This window comes from Myripristis murdjan, chromosome 4 (assembly GCF_902150065.1).
Source record: "Myripristis murdjan chromosome 4, fMyrMur1.1, whole genome shotgun sequence".
Lineage (NCBI taxonomy): Eukaryota > Metazoa > Chordata > Actinopteri > Holocentriformes > Holocentridae > Myripristis > Myripristis murdjan.
Window position 1 is genome coordinate 13,178,005 of NC_043983.1, and position 15,214 is coordinate 13,193,218.

Here is a 15,214-nt window from a genome sequence, read left to right on the forward strand (position 1 = left end):
CTAGACTGACTTATTAATGCAACATTCAGTTGGTTTAAAAACTAAACAAACACTACTATGACTACTACTACCACTACTGAGTCTTATTTTCTCAGGCAAATTGTTCCAGGGGCCTGTGGCCCTTCATAGGCTACATATTAGGCCTATATAAAGGATGAGTCATTTTATAACCACCTCATAAAGTTTCCAGTTTAATTTTAATAAATAGACATTTCAAAGGGACTGTGACAAAGTACCTAAGTGGGAGTGGCTCGTGGGAGATAGCCTATTCATCCTTCAGAAAATAGCAGGGCAAAAACAATCTTTACCTCACATTAGGTAGATCATTATTTTCTTGGTGTACCACACATAAACAGCACAAAAAGAAAAAAAAAGTCTTCTGCTCCTGCAGTTAGGTGAGAGCAGACAAAAGTGAGATGTGCACAAAAGTGCTATTCTGAATGGATTTTTTTCCATTGTCAGTGTTTTGAGTGATGTGAGAAGAGGCTTTAGTTACAGGCTAGCTGGTTAAAGAATGCAGTTTGCACTGAACCATGTCAGCTGGTGTGTCCGGTGGGAATTTGTTAAGGTGTCAATTCCCTCAGAACTGATGGGCTTCAGTTGTGAGGAGGGAGCAATCTCTCCCATGCCTTAATTGGATGACACGGTAAAATACATCTGTATTTTTTTTTTTTTTTTTTCAGTGCACGAGTTTGACATGTACAGATATGTATGATGTGCTATCACTGTTTAGAATTTCCCAGGTGCATCATATTTCAGCCTTGAACATTGTAAATTCCTAATTCCGAATAGCACTGAACGCAACACTTTCGTTGGGGTTTAGCAGTCTGAATGCTCACAGTTCCGAGGTGATTTGAACGCAGCATGACGCCGCATGTGGTGGCTCATTACATTATCTGGCAACCGGAGTGGCAGCGGACAGAAGAGAGGGGATCCCCTGGATATTTTCAGCGATTTACGGGTGTAGCTAGGTTAAATAAAACATCAAAACAATTGAAAAACTTGGTGAACTCGTCCAGGCTGCTCCTGTACTGCGTAAGTTCACATACTGATTAGCATATTAACTAACAACATCTTTTAATTTCCAACTTAATTAAGATGACGACGGGAAGTTTTTTTTCTCCTCTATCGACGTTAGCTCAGCTAAAGTATGCTAGCTAGCATAGCTTGATCTAGATTGGCTAGCAGCTAACGTTAACATGCAAGGTATGGTTTGTGTGTCGCCCTCAACTGCACACACACACTCTCACACACTCACCTACCCGAGTACCGACAGCCAAGAACAAACCGCCTGAAAAAGTCTAGGAATAATATAACTCAAACTTTGCTAGCAAAACTTGTTCCAGGATGCTTCTATAGTAAGATGAATGCTTTATTTTACTTATCTTTGCCGATCAACGAAAGTCGTAGACAGAACTTTCAGATTATGTATATCGTGAATGTCTCATTATTTGTGAGTGAATCTGGAGCGACTGTCTGTCTGGCCAGACAACTGTCCAGGGAGTTAACGTTAGCAGGCTAACTCCGCTAGCAGGCTAGCCCGTGAACACTAGCGGAGAGCCGACATGGGGTCGGTTTCATTGTCTGTCGTGTATCGCTATTTGGACGTGTACAAAGATTCTAGCCAAATAGCATCATCATCATGTTTGAAGGTGTGCAGACACCAAAAAAATCACCCATTTTGCATTATCTAACAGCTGATAAGTATAAACGGCTGTTAGCTAGCGCGAGTTAGCTCTTGGTGTAGCTGGACAGATGGACAGGTTGTTGTTGGCAAGCCAAGTTAGCATGAGATAGCTTGTTGTTGTTGATGGGTTGGTTGGAAAGAGGTATTTTATTGGGCAAAGTTGTATCACTTTAGTTTATAGATATGGTAATCAGTTTTACTACCGGTTCTTCCAAAGCCGGTTATTCCCTTTTTGCGTATGGATGGATATGATTACAGCTTAATGAGCCCTCGGTTTCAGAACTTTGTCAGATTAGCTCAACCATGAAAAGCCTTTTTATGGAGGCGTAATGGTGGACGGTGGTGCCTCCGTCGAGGTGTGTGTCTGTCTGTCCACGACGGATTACTGGCTATCACCCTCTCGAAGCCACACACAACTGAGCACCGACTTTGTCTCTCTAGTGCCGTAAAAATAGTGTACACCAAGGCTCCGGTAATGGTGATCAAATTGCACCAGTAAATTTCTGTAATGAGGTATCGTCCTCTCAAGTCTGGAGGCATCCTCTGTAACTACTAACCACTTAGTTTTGTGATCAGAGCACGTATTTAAAGGCATTCATTTTATGTGAAGTCATCAAATTTATTTGTGTGCATTGTAAGCCATGCCTTAATCATTAACCTTTTTTCTACTGTGGTGGATAGTTTCAGGAAATTATTAATTTTTTGTTTACCCGGTGTATTTTCAAAACAAGTTCAAAGGTAGGTCAGATTGACTGAACTTGGGGCATCTTGAGGGGGATGCATCCAACTGTGCTTGAGGTGTATTTTAGCTGAACAACGCTCTTCATATCCATTCCTTTGCCAAAGCAAGTGCCCTCCATTGAAAGCATGGATACAGTGGGCACCCTTGGCCAGTGATGGGGGACACATGTCGCTTTGCATTTTATGATGGGCCATGGAGTGGCCGCAGGAGTAGTGCCTCTTGTGAAAAACCCTCCTGAGAGTGATGTGACCAGACAGGCATGACTCTACTGACTTGAGTTCCACTGTTGTTCTACTGTATCAGGGTTTAAACTTTTTTTGAAAGATACGTCTTTATTTTCTACCACATGTCGGATGTTTTATTTTTTTTCCCCTCAATACTTGAGTCATAGTAAAGGTGCAAAGGCGCCTAGTACATTTCCTCTGTGTTGCCACAAAGGCACAGCTTCTGCCATTGTACAGTTTGTAGTGTTGATACTGTTTTTCATGTTTGTTGGTCCTTTATGAAAAGTAATGTACATATAATTTTTGCTTGTATTTCAGATACATTATGATAATCATGATGTTGGGGAATTCACATTAAAGTGATAGTTTGGATTCTTGCTCAAAGTGTTGAAAGTGAAAGCAAAACAGATGTGTAGTTGTGCATCGCTTAAAAAAAAAAAAAAGAAAAATCAGCTTTGTGTTGCTGCTCAAATCGTATTGTTTTTCCGGTCTATATCCACTTCATGTTGGAGCAGTATACTCCCGGAGAAGCTCTTGCGACAGGGAAGGAGTTAATGGGCCAGACATGGTGGTTGTATTACACTTGCATGGACCAGCAAATACCACTATATAGGGTTAAGAATCCAAATGACCGCTTTAATTTGAAAGATCAGACAACGATAAAAGTACTGTGCAACTCAGTCACAAAAAAAAAAAAAAAAATCAGACCATTTTCTTAATTACATATCCTTAACATATCTAGTCCTAAGCTGCATTATCAATATGTATTAGGGCCAATGCATTATACATATATATATATATATATATATATATATATAGATATAGATATAGATATAGATATATATATGTATATATATATAGATAGATAGATATATTTATGTAGAGATAGATGGATAGATTGATAGATAGATAGATAGAATGATAGATGGAGTGAGAGAGATGGAGAGATAGTAAAATGGAAATTCCATCTGTTTCCCATCGGCCATGTCAGAACACCGATTTTAACAAATCTGTTTTTTTCCCTGAGATGCAGTTAACGATTTCTTGGGTCAGTCTCATGATTCTCACCTGCTCTAATGCTTCACAATGAAATATGTACCCGACAAGGCCACCGCTCTCTGTAGAGCAGTGTAGCATGGATCTTATTGTTTCCATCCATCCACATGTCTGGCTGAGGTGTTATCATAATAGCATCTGTGTAGCTCACTGTGGTGCACCATTCAGCACTGCAGTGAGGGTCTGTTGTAGACTGTGAGCCAAAGCAGAGTTCACACTAGGTCACATTAGGTAATTTTAAAGTATATTCAAAGCCTTCCCGAGCTATCAACACTGTCAGGGTGAGTTGGGAGTTGAAGGGACACTCAGACCCCACAACTGCTGCAGAATATACTGTAGTGTGAATTCTCAAGACTGAGGAATTTGACCATGTCCACTAGATTAGGTACATTTGAAAATCCGTTTTTTTCCCCCCTCACTCTTCGTCTGGCCTGTCTTCCACTGTGAGACTTTTCCACCTTCAAAAATGTGACTTTATAATAGGGATTGAGCAGGTATTGGTCCCGGCCAGTTATTGGTTATTATAAGTAATTATCATTTATTATTTATAATCTGTCACTAATCAATTGTGATTTACATAATGGCCCATATGAAAACCACTCAGATGTTTTCTGTCTGAGAGACAGCTGAACAAAAGCAAGTGGGCGGGGCAATGTTTCTGATAATATGGTTACAATTCTCATTTGTGTTGTCCTTACCTGCCCTAGGGGCAGACGGGTGACCGTTTTTGTTTTAGTTTTACTGGATTTAAATGCTTGTGAAAGGCCTTTCACTCAGCATTCAAACACAAGAAATCCCTGGTCTGACATTTAAATATATAACTTTAATAATTCTAAATATTCTTTTCCTTTCTTTTTATTTATTTATTTATTTCAAATATTTAGGTTATTTTTTGCTAATTCCATTTTTTCTTATTTTACAAGAATTTTCTAGTAATATTTAAAGATATTTTAATATAATAATAATTAAACATTTGTTGATTTGTGTTGGTGTTTCTAATTCAGTAGATGCTGACACAAATTTTCATATTTACAACAAATGAATAGCAGTCCTAAGTATCAACTGTCAGAGTCCTGGATTTACTAATAATTGCAATCAGTGCTGAATAATCAATATAGGACGATCCCTACTTTACAAAAATGCACCCAAGTATTGGCCTGTAGATAGGCAAAACTGAGTTTTTTTTTTTTTTTAAAAAAAGTTTTTCAGATATGTTTGATTCCATCAGTGCGGGTCTGACTGGGCTTGTGAAGTGTGAAACAGTCCAAGACTCACCCCGGCCCGAAATCTGAGACACCCTAACAGCAACCAATGGCATTTTAGCTCAAGGGATAAGAAATAAAGAACGAACCGGGAGAGATGTCAGTATCTAGAAAACTCCTCCTGACTTGGATCATTTACATTTGTAGAAATTCCCTACTCCACTTGCTCCACTCCAAATAAGCTGTCATACAAGATGGCAACACAACTGAATCAATCCACATAAGTACAAAACTGCAAATTACATGAAAGGAATCTCGGTCTCAAAATTTCCCATCAGTGTTATCCTTGTAGTACAGCCTGTTCAAAATACATTTGCAACGTAAATATAAACCAGAGGTCGTTGATTATGAAGCAACAAATGATAGGCCACCTGTTTTGTAACTTTATGAACAGTGAACTTGTTCTTGATGAGTTGAAAACACTGTCCGTAGTATGGCCTATAGCATGGTGTGCACTACTTCCTGACGGGAAAAAAGGCATTTAGTTAGGACCATTTGTTCTGTCTGATTTGTTTTTGCCAAGCAAACTTTGATCAATCTTAAAACTTTGGCTTTAGATAAGCAGCAGGGTTACCTCTTCTGTGCTGTAATGGCCACGTACAGCACAGATACACTTGTCATTTTCTGTGATTGAGTGAATGATTTAGTGTTGGTCTGTGAATCCTCTCATCATCTATATCTTTTACATCCACAGACAGCCTGGAAGTGGGCAGGTGGTATAATATTACTGATTATAAAAGCAAATTGTGATTAGTAGTGTCAAACTAATTCAGCTGCAACAGATAAAAGAGGCTTTGGGTCTCAAATACTAAATCTAGGCCTGATTTGTGATAGCCTGCCAGCTGGAAGGGTGGCTTTTGTTTAACATCACCATTGTAAACCGGTTAACAGGAAATTTAGGGTGGAACAGTGAGGTTTCCCTAACTCAGGTAGTTACAGGACTACGTTCATGTGGCTGGGTTCTGAAACTGAGGGCAGCCTGGGTTCAACTGAGTTTATGTGGAGTGCATTGTAGTTTGAGGTTGACGAGATGCTCACATCATCACACTTACCGTTTTTTAGTGACTGGGCCAATGCAGTGTGCTCCAGAAGATGGTGGGATCTTGGTTTTACCACAGTCAATAGCTGGAACAAAAAATACCTTGATTATGTGGGACAAACTAAATTTCCTCATTGCCTTCATAACGTTAACTTCTCCAAAACAATTTTGTCCTTTTTCATCTGCATATTATCTGGTGCAGGAACATAATATGTTGTCAGTTTGGCTTCATTTTTGTTTTAATTCATCAAATAGACCTTGCTTATTTGTCATTTTTTCATTCTTAAGTTGAGCAACACACAGATGGCTGCACTGAGCTACATACAGCAAACTGGTTAACACTAGGGATGTCCACAGGAGATATCATAGATCAGAACTGGTTGTGATCAAGGTGTATATTGTTTGACTGGAATTGGCTGCATGTCAGCGGATCAAATCCTGATCTATTGTTATGTTAATATAATTTCGTCCGTCTGTTTCATTTACACCAGTTGTCAAAAGAAACGCATGTGCCATAAACAGATATTATCCGCCCCCACTTATGGCAGTGAGGCATGTGGTATAATAGTACAGACTGTGGAAGGAGGTGGGCCACACTAACAGTGTGGAATTGTTCTAAATTGCTGGCAGACAGCAGACAACAGCTATGTGTAGTGCTTGCATTGCAGGTATTTCAAGGGGCAGTAGCAACAGAGCTGCTTTTATTGTCAGTGTATTGGAAATGGGTTTGTTTTTATACTTAAGTTTCTTTTTTAACAGTAATAATGATAGTAAAATAACATAGTAATGACATTTAATACAGCTGTTTAACTGAATATTAAGCTCATCTTCCCTTGTTTGCTTTGGTGTTAGTGATCTTAGACAGAGCTTGCTGTTTATTTTTTTAAATTGTAATGGCAAAACTATCAGTTCGGGCAGTTATAAAATATAATATATTTATATTATGTATGAGGTATATAAGGTACTCAGATCAGAGACAAAAGAAGTTGGTTGGAACATCCCTTGTTGAGTGTATTGTTGTGTCCCCTCAGTGGATCCAGTCATTAGTTATATTCAGGGTGTGAATATTTATTGTCCTTTATAAGTTTGTCTGTGTTTGTTTCAGCTTTGTTATGTACGGCACTAAATGCCAGAGGACAATAGCACTGGCCATGGTGTCCCACCCTTACGCCTCAGGCAATTCTCAGAGGTGTAGGAGAAGAATCCTCTAATGTTTGACTGCCTGAACCATTTCTTGTTTGCCCTGTTGGACTTTATATTGACTCAAATATGGGTACTAGGTTTATAGATAGCCTAACCTGTGTTAAGCTAACTGAAGCTAACCATGGCAAGTTTCAGCTGTGCTACAAAAGGTTTCACAAGGGTTTCTGTATGTGCTTAGGACAGTAGGTGCAAAGATTTGACTATGCAATTATACTTATTTTCCAAAGTCTTTGTGTTATGTGAGTCTTTGGATGCTGAGAATCCACATACATTTGCCTAGTGTCTTCAGAAGTAAACCAAAATGGAGACAATGAAGAGGCCCTCCCACAGACCCTGAACAAAAACTAAGAGTGTGGTTTTCTGCGGTGTGGTGAGCTGGCAAAGATGAATAACTCAGGTGGCGGTAGTAAAAGGCTGAGCGCATAGCAGTCAGTAGCAGCCGCATCTGCTGCGGCTCCTGCTGCTGACTGTTGGGGCGGTAAAGCCGCCGTTGTGTACATTGACAACAATGGAGGCGGCCATGATAACCCTCCCACTAAGCTTAAGTCAAACAAGTTTACTCACTGTGTAGCTATATTTTGGCAAACACCCAATAAAACACTGCTCTTTTTCAACATGGTCATATAAGACTGGCCATGCATCACTGTATGGGTCTGCCTGGTAGGCCTTTGGGAAATAAGGACCTGTTGACCAGGTAGGTCATATGGTTAACAGTGAGGTGGCCTTTAATAATAAGTGAGAAACAGTGTTGGTTGTTGGGAGCGTGCCCCTATATTTATAGAGTCATTACTTTTTAAGAGGTAGATAAATTAATGAATTAATTTTCTCTCAGTTCGTGGTGATGTTTTTGCTTCTTGTTTTATGAGATGTGTTTTTGAGATGATGGCCTGACATCATAATATCAAAGGTTATATGCACAAAGCTAATGAACTCATCAGACTAATTGCACATTGACACATTATTTTATTAAGCCTTCATAAAGTTGTTTTTACAATAATTGATGTGCTATTAGCGTGGCACTCGTGCTATTAACGTGGCACTCAACGTAGCACACCTTTAGATATTATCATTCATTGCTCCTTTTTTCCAGTACAACAATGGCCTCCACAGTGTTTTAACTGGCCAGTGCTGACATGGCAACTCTGGAACTCTCGGCAGGCAGGACGGCCACTTGGATGGATGCAGCATCAAGGCATGTATCCAAGAGGGGAACCAGCTGTCCCCATGTCCTGCCTGTCTCCATGCCACGTGGCTGTTAGTATACATGTGGCGTGTGTGTTTCATGAGAGCATTATCACGCTCAGCCTAAAAATCTGTCTTACCTGAGATTTGTTACCTCAACTTATGTTTTGTAATGACAAAATGGAATGACTTAAAAACAGTTTATGATTCTGTATCACGCTGCCATACCTTCGCCATAGATGTCTGTGGTGCCAGCGTAGCCCGCAGAGGCTGTTGCTGTAGCTTACCTGTGTCTCCTATAATGTAACTTCACACAGGGTGATGCAAAACGATAAGAACTGTGAATGGTCCGCTTGGCTGCTTTGTATTTCCTTCCAGGTGTTTCTGGTTTATTTCCGCCCATAGTGAAAACAGCATGTTTCTGAAAGAGGAATCAGCAGAGGAGGTTTGTAAACACGTCATTTGTGTGACACTTAATCCCCAAATTATGAACAATGTAACTAAATTCATAGTAATAAATGTCCTAAAACATAAATTTGGATGCCATTGAATGTTTCTGACAGTGGTCAGTGTTTCAGACGTTGTAAGTATAATTACTTAAGTTTGACTCATAATTTGTCAGCATACAAATACAGAAAACTTGACAGGGTTATCTAGCATTTTGGCTTTCCACATGCAGCCCTACCGATGCAGAATTATAAATACTTGCACAACTGTAAACAACTATGGCACAGCTAGAGACATTTTGATGCAAGGGATCCACCTGTACTGGTGTGGCATATTGAGCCTGTACCATGCTAAAATCAGATTTATGTTACGATGAAATTCCTGAATTCTGATAGCACATGACCACAGAGCGTGTCAGCAATCAAAGCCAAGCCTCTTTCTTTTTTCTTGCAGCACATTAGATCTTCCCGTGTTTAAGATGATTCCTTCATTCCTGATAGGGAAAAAATGTGTCTAGTGAGTGTCTTCCCGCTAAAAAAATGTTGACTTATAATCAATTGATCGCCTGTTCAGGTGGTCTATGAATGAAATAAATTATCCAAACATGTAATGTTAATCAACTCAATTATCAACTCATGCTCATGATAGTTCAAATATTAAAGAGGTTTGAATATCAGTATGATGCAAAACAAGCTTTCTAGTTCCATCTCCATAGAAGCCTTATTCAAAACAAGGTTTAATAGAGACTGTGTGGCAAAAATGACCATAAAATTACTCCAAACAGCATATACAGGTGTCCAAAGTCAAGGATTATGTGGTAAACACTGGATCTTTATTCTGTGTATGAGCTCATTTGTGTCAACTGACCTTTCTAAATCTGCTGTAAAGTGTTCAGCTTTTAAGTTCACTGCTTCTGTATGTCTTGCCTGTGTTGGAGAATGACTTTTTGCCCTTTGCCTTGCCTGAGCTCCTACCTAACTTTTGGAGGGCTCTTCTGTACTTAAAGGGGTCGTATGCACTTGGCCTAGATCAAATTCTGCTGATGAGGTTCTCATCAAAGTTACAATTGCTGACCCAAACTCAAAATTTAAGGCAACTGACCCACTTTACCCTGTAGTGCTCTTCTGCATTACTTAGTGGCGATGTTCTCCACTCCTGGTTCTCTTGTCTGGTATATTGTACTCCTTTGCACCCTATGGGCTTTTTTTTTCTCCTCCACTCTGGTCACTTCCTGCTACCGTCCATTTCCAAGAAATGTAATCTGATAGGAGTCTATGTGTGTGTCCTGGCCCTTGAGTCTATATGTGGGTAAGGGCTTCTGGTTTTACAGGATTTATGCAGTAGACATTTGGAAGCAATTTGGCTGAAATTGGAGATTATCCGTCAAGGGTGTTTGAAACAATTTAGTTATTCTTTTTTATTACAGTAAGTTAATGTTTGTGGGTGAAAACCTATCCGATAATTTTTGTGATGAAAGGCTCAACATAACAACTGGAGAAGGTTGATGCAGCTATTGAGTTTTTAATGTACCTATCCCTTATGGCATTGATGAAAGTAAGTTTTTTTTTTTTTTTACCACATTCTTACACCTACCTGCACTGTTTCACTCACTGACCAGCACGTGATTCTCTGTTGCTGGTGGTGTTGTGTAAATTGCTTACTCAAAAAAAAGGTGTTATGTAGGTTTATGTGTGTTCATGCCCCAAAACCTAGTGGAGCTGTGGAATGAGAGTGAAAGAAGGCCCTGCACTTATTATTTGGATGTTGAGTTGGTAAATCTGTGAGAGAGCATACAGTAGCAAGTGTGTCAGTGTATGTATGTGTGTGTGTTTTTTTTCCTTTAATGCGACCGTCTGATTATGTGTGTATGCATTCCTGTGTGCTCACAGGCAAAAGCGTGGCTTGCACTTCCTGGGCTTACTGCTGATGTCGTTGTCACGTTGCTGAGGGAGAATCCAGGTGGAGCCATGCACACACACACATACACACACACACACACACACACAGTCTTTCTCTCTTTCTCTTTCTATGACTCTCTTTCTGTTTGTCTCTCATCCCCTTTTCTTTCTCTCTCTCTCTGACCCCTTTCTCCTTCCCTCACACATACACACACAGACACACAGTGAGGCACTCTGGCAAATTCAGGGTTAAAGGCTTCCATTTTGTTAGGTAACACCCTAATGGTCTGATCTGTCAGTGGCGTTAAAATGGCAGGGGCTTAACCCTTGGCGTTCAGGACACAACCAGTAGGGGCACACTCTCTTAGGCTGGCCCAGCCGACAGAAGAACTGAGACCGGGGGTTGAGTGAGTAAGGGAGGGGTAGAGGGAAGGAGGGACAGTGAGCGAGTCAGAGGGAAAAGACAAGGAAGAGTATTTTTCAGTTGGGTACATTTAGATTATAGCTCAGCAAGCCACATTTACACTCTACGCCCCTGTCCCTCCCCCAACCGTGGTACCTCCTCAGCTGAGTCCCTGCCCCCACTCTTAGTCTCGATTATCTTAGGTAGTCTATTTTTTGCATCCAAGTGATATATCAAAGGAAAAGAACTTGGATGAGCGTACTCTTTGTTTGATAGCCTGAATATTTTAATTTGTGCGTAGGAGATGACGCCTTAATGCAAACAAAGCAGTAGGAGTAATCTTTTATCATAAATAATCAGCTGGAATTCCAATTATGTGCATGTCGTCATATCTGCCAGTAAGGAATTTGACTGTTTGAGTGACTAATTCAATATTACAGAGGTCGGTCCTATTAGGCATATAAGACAAGGAGCTGGCGCTTCATTCTTTTTTTATTGGGCAGTAATAATCCATAGTTGTATTGATTTTATTGGACAGTGTAATTGTTGTTTCCCCTCTCATTGAACCCAGAGGGCTCTGTTGAAAAGCCTCAGTATGTTTTAAATGGCTGTTAATGTGTTGGCTGGCTGGGTCCAGTCCCAGTGGGGAGATCATTACAGTGCTGCAGATGAGAGGCTAGCTGGCTACCTGAGGGGATGAGCCTTTGCCATTGATCTGCCACTCTCTATGAACTACTGGACACAGCGGGAGACTGACTGAGAACAAAACCCATGGTGTCAGTCCAGGTCACACGATTTCTGTCCGCTTTCTGGCAAATCTGTATTGCCCTATAATGCAATGGATTTGGACGAAAGATTTTTTTTTTGCTCCTTGTTGTTTCCATATACGGTCACTATAGCCTAGTCAAAACAAAGAAATCTAAATTTATAGATTTATACACACCTGCTATGAGGTAGTGTCAGTGTGTTGAAGCAAAATGTGAAAAGGTTCACACCAAAGGGATGTTGCTGTGCATTTTTACATGAATTTAAATAGATAATAGAAGAGAATTCCTCTCACTTGCTGACACCCCCCACCCCCGCCCCCAATCCCCGTCTTCTTTCTAGCTAAAATCTGCTCTGCCCTAAGGCCTTATTATTCTGAGGAAAAGGAGGGGGTTCATGTATCTCATCCTCCATAGTCTCTTGAGAGGACACACACAGATCAGTAATCACGAGCCTTCTCTTCTGCTCTCTCTGTCATCCTCCTCATTTTCCTAGATGTTGCATGCAATGCAGTTGTATATGGAAAATTATGTATCTTCATGAAGTTTAAAGGTCATAGTGACATACAGTGAACTCTAATGTTGGGTCTCCAACTTCTTCAGCATTATGCAGAGCTTTGAGTGTAAATGTCTGTCAGTGGCTGGGTGCACATGTACCATTATGTTGATACTTTCTAGTAAGATAAGAGGTGTGTGGTTACAATAAGTAATTGTCAAATAGTCTTTTAGATCCATTGTAGTACTGTGATTCTTCCCCTAATGCAGTTTGCCACTTTCTGTATGTCACCTTTTGTAAACGTGACAAGTGTCAACACGCCACCTCTACATGTGAAATGGATCTGACTGTCAGCTTGGAGATGGATTGTCACTCCATGTAGACCACGGGCTGTGTGAGGTAGCGTGAATCAGAGAGCCGTAATGTGACATGGCTGGCAGGCTTGTTGGTCTGAAATGGATACAGGAGTGGGATCAGTGCCTGTCAAGCCTCGTTGAGTGTGGAGTGCTGATCCAGAATCATGAACCAGGTCTTCCTCATTGTATTTCATTACTTGGTGAAAAGCATAAATGATCGTAGAGCAGCACTATTACTCTAAGATGGTGGCTGACTCCTGGCTGCAAGGTTTGGGCTGCCAGCTCCTTTTAGGCATCTCCTGTCCATCATCTCTATGTGATGGACAAGCCAGACTTATTGGTTGGGTAGTTGTCAGTTTCCGCTGGCCTTTACTGGCTGGATGGAATAGCTGGAGCACTTTTGAATCCATCATGAATGCCACTAACACTGATTGATTCAGGATATATTCTCAGTTGACTGCCTTTCCATAAAATGCGAATTTTCTGATGTTTTCCTAGTAGGCTGCCTTTCAAACCACATAGGTTTATTTGAGTCTAATTAAAGAGAACTGGAGAGAAGTATGTTCTTTTCAGTTGTTCTGTTTTGAGGGATAATGGTTTTCAAAGCCAGTGATCCAAAAATCATAGCCTTCACTTCCCGGGGCTATATTTAGGTAGAGAAGAATACCTCAGGTTTTATCATAACATGTTGTCATGGTAGGCTCTTGGACCTGTGCTATATCTACTTGTCCCTCCTCTGTCTCCTGCCATCACTTATGCTCTGAGCTGTCTCTCAGTGCAACAGTATTTCCACTTTTAACAGCTTGAAGTATTAATGCCATGTTTTTCTGCCATCCATCCCTCTCATGTGTCACTATGAATGGCACGGGCTGGATGATCTGTGTTTGGATGGCTGGGCTCTGATTGGCTCTCATGTAGCCATGATGCTTTCTCCTATTGAGTCTCCTGCATATTTTTTTTTTTTTTTTTTATCTCCACGTGTCCAGAAGCTCTTGGTGTGAGTCTCTTACATGTTTAGACTAGTGGTTGTAAATGATCCTGTATGACACCAACCAGGCCTTTGGTGGCCATACAGAGAATTGGTGCTGAATAGATGGAGGATTGCAATGGGTTGTGCTTAATTAAAAGCTAAGTGAGATAAGAGTGTAAAAATTCAGGAAAGGCACACATATCCCTCTCACTCAGTCATAAGTACACACACACACACACACACACACACACACACACACACACACACACACACACACACACCTCCACCTCATTTGGTTTCTGCCCCAGTGTTGCTTAGCAGCAGGGCATATACCTTTTTAATGTTGCATCCATGATACCATCCATCTCTTCTGGGACAACACTAGCCATGTGCCTGGAGACCTGCATGTATATACACACTCACACAGATTGCTCCTAACCAAGGAAAGATCCCTTGGAGAAGGCAGCAGGCAAACTTGCAACCATTACAGCTCTGGTGACATACAGATGTGGAGTACCACTCACACTCTGCTTGTCCCACAGGCTTACAGTCATTTTGTACCGTGACAAAGTTCACCACAACACTGTTGCAGCCAGAATTCTCTGCAGTCACCAGTCCCACAGTCATGTGTGGTAACTGGGGTTTCTGAAGCACTGTGGTTAGTTATAGGGGAACACACGCACACACATACAGGAGAATGTAGACATACACACACCCACACACAAGCTGTCATCCCTTGCAGATAGATGGCCTTTGTGTCTTGGGATGGTACAGCAGGGCACATCTGCCCTTGTTATGTACCAGTGCAGGGTGTCGCAAAGCCCCACATACTGACCGGGCCTCCTCACTATAATATATCAGTATTCAGCATCTATATATACAAACAGACATGCACACACAAGGCTGGATGTTTTGGCTGTTTTGAAGTTGTTCTGGCTTGTGTTGCATTGGTGTTAAGTGGTTTTGTACTGCCATGCTCTACATTTTTCAAAAACCTAGAGATGCCTCTGCCCTATCTTGATCAAAAATATAAGTTGGCATAGGCTGAATGAACAGATGTGGACAGCCAGGACTAATTCTTACTCCTACCTTATTGCAGATACTGATTTGGAGAAAATGCTGAAAAGCAGTTTCCATCTGCCCCTTTATATTGCAGTTATTATGATGCTGCGCTTTTTAGATGACAGACTCGTGGTTTTTGCAGTTTTTGTGTAGATTGTGTCCCGGTTATGAACTACTAGATTAGGAAGGCTTATCAATCTTGGTAGCCCTAATGGACAGCAGAGCAGATGTTTTAAAATGTTTATCATATTCAAGAATATTGAAATAAATTTAATCTTCATTTAAGAGTTTCAGATGTCATGGATCCGTTTTGGATGACTGGATTTTTATGCCTTTCTGTGGGTGGCGAGGTTTGACCTCCATAGAAGTTAGTCATGTCAGTGATGCTTCCCGCCTCCTGTTGTGTCGCAGACGTGTTTTGGA

At 40.8% G+C, this 15,214-nt stretch overlaps 1 protein-coding gene across 4 annotated transcripts in view; it reads left to right on the forward strand.

Annotated features, from left to right (window-relative positions):
• Window positions 1-879: 879 nt before the first annotated feature.
• gatad2ab (GATA zinc finger domain containing 2Ab) overlaps window positions 880-15,214 on the forward strand; it is a 33,472-nt gene continuing 19,137 nt past the window's right edge. For 2 of the 4 annotated variants that reach the window (XM_030049314.1, XM_030049312.1), the window contains exon 1: window positions 880-1,035. The gene's annotated coding sequence lies outside the window, so the exon portion shown is untranslated. Of the gene's footprint in view, window positions 1,036-1,270; window positions 1,359-10,731; window positions 10,802-15,214 lie in introns of those variants that run through there. The other 2 variants (XM_030049311.1, XM_030049313.1) reach the window with 2 other exon arrangements.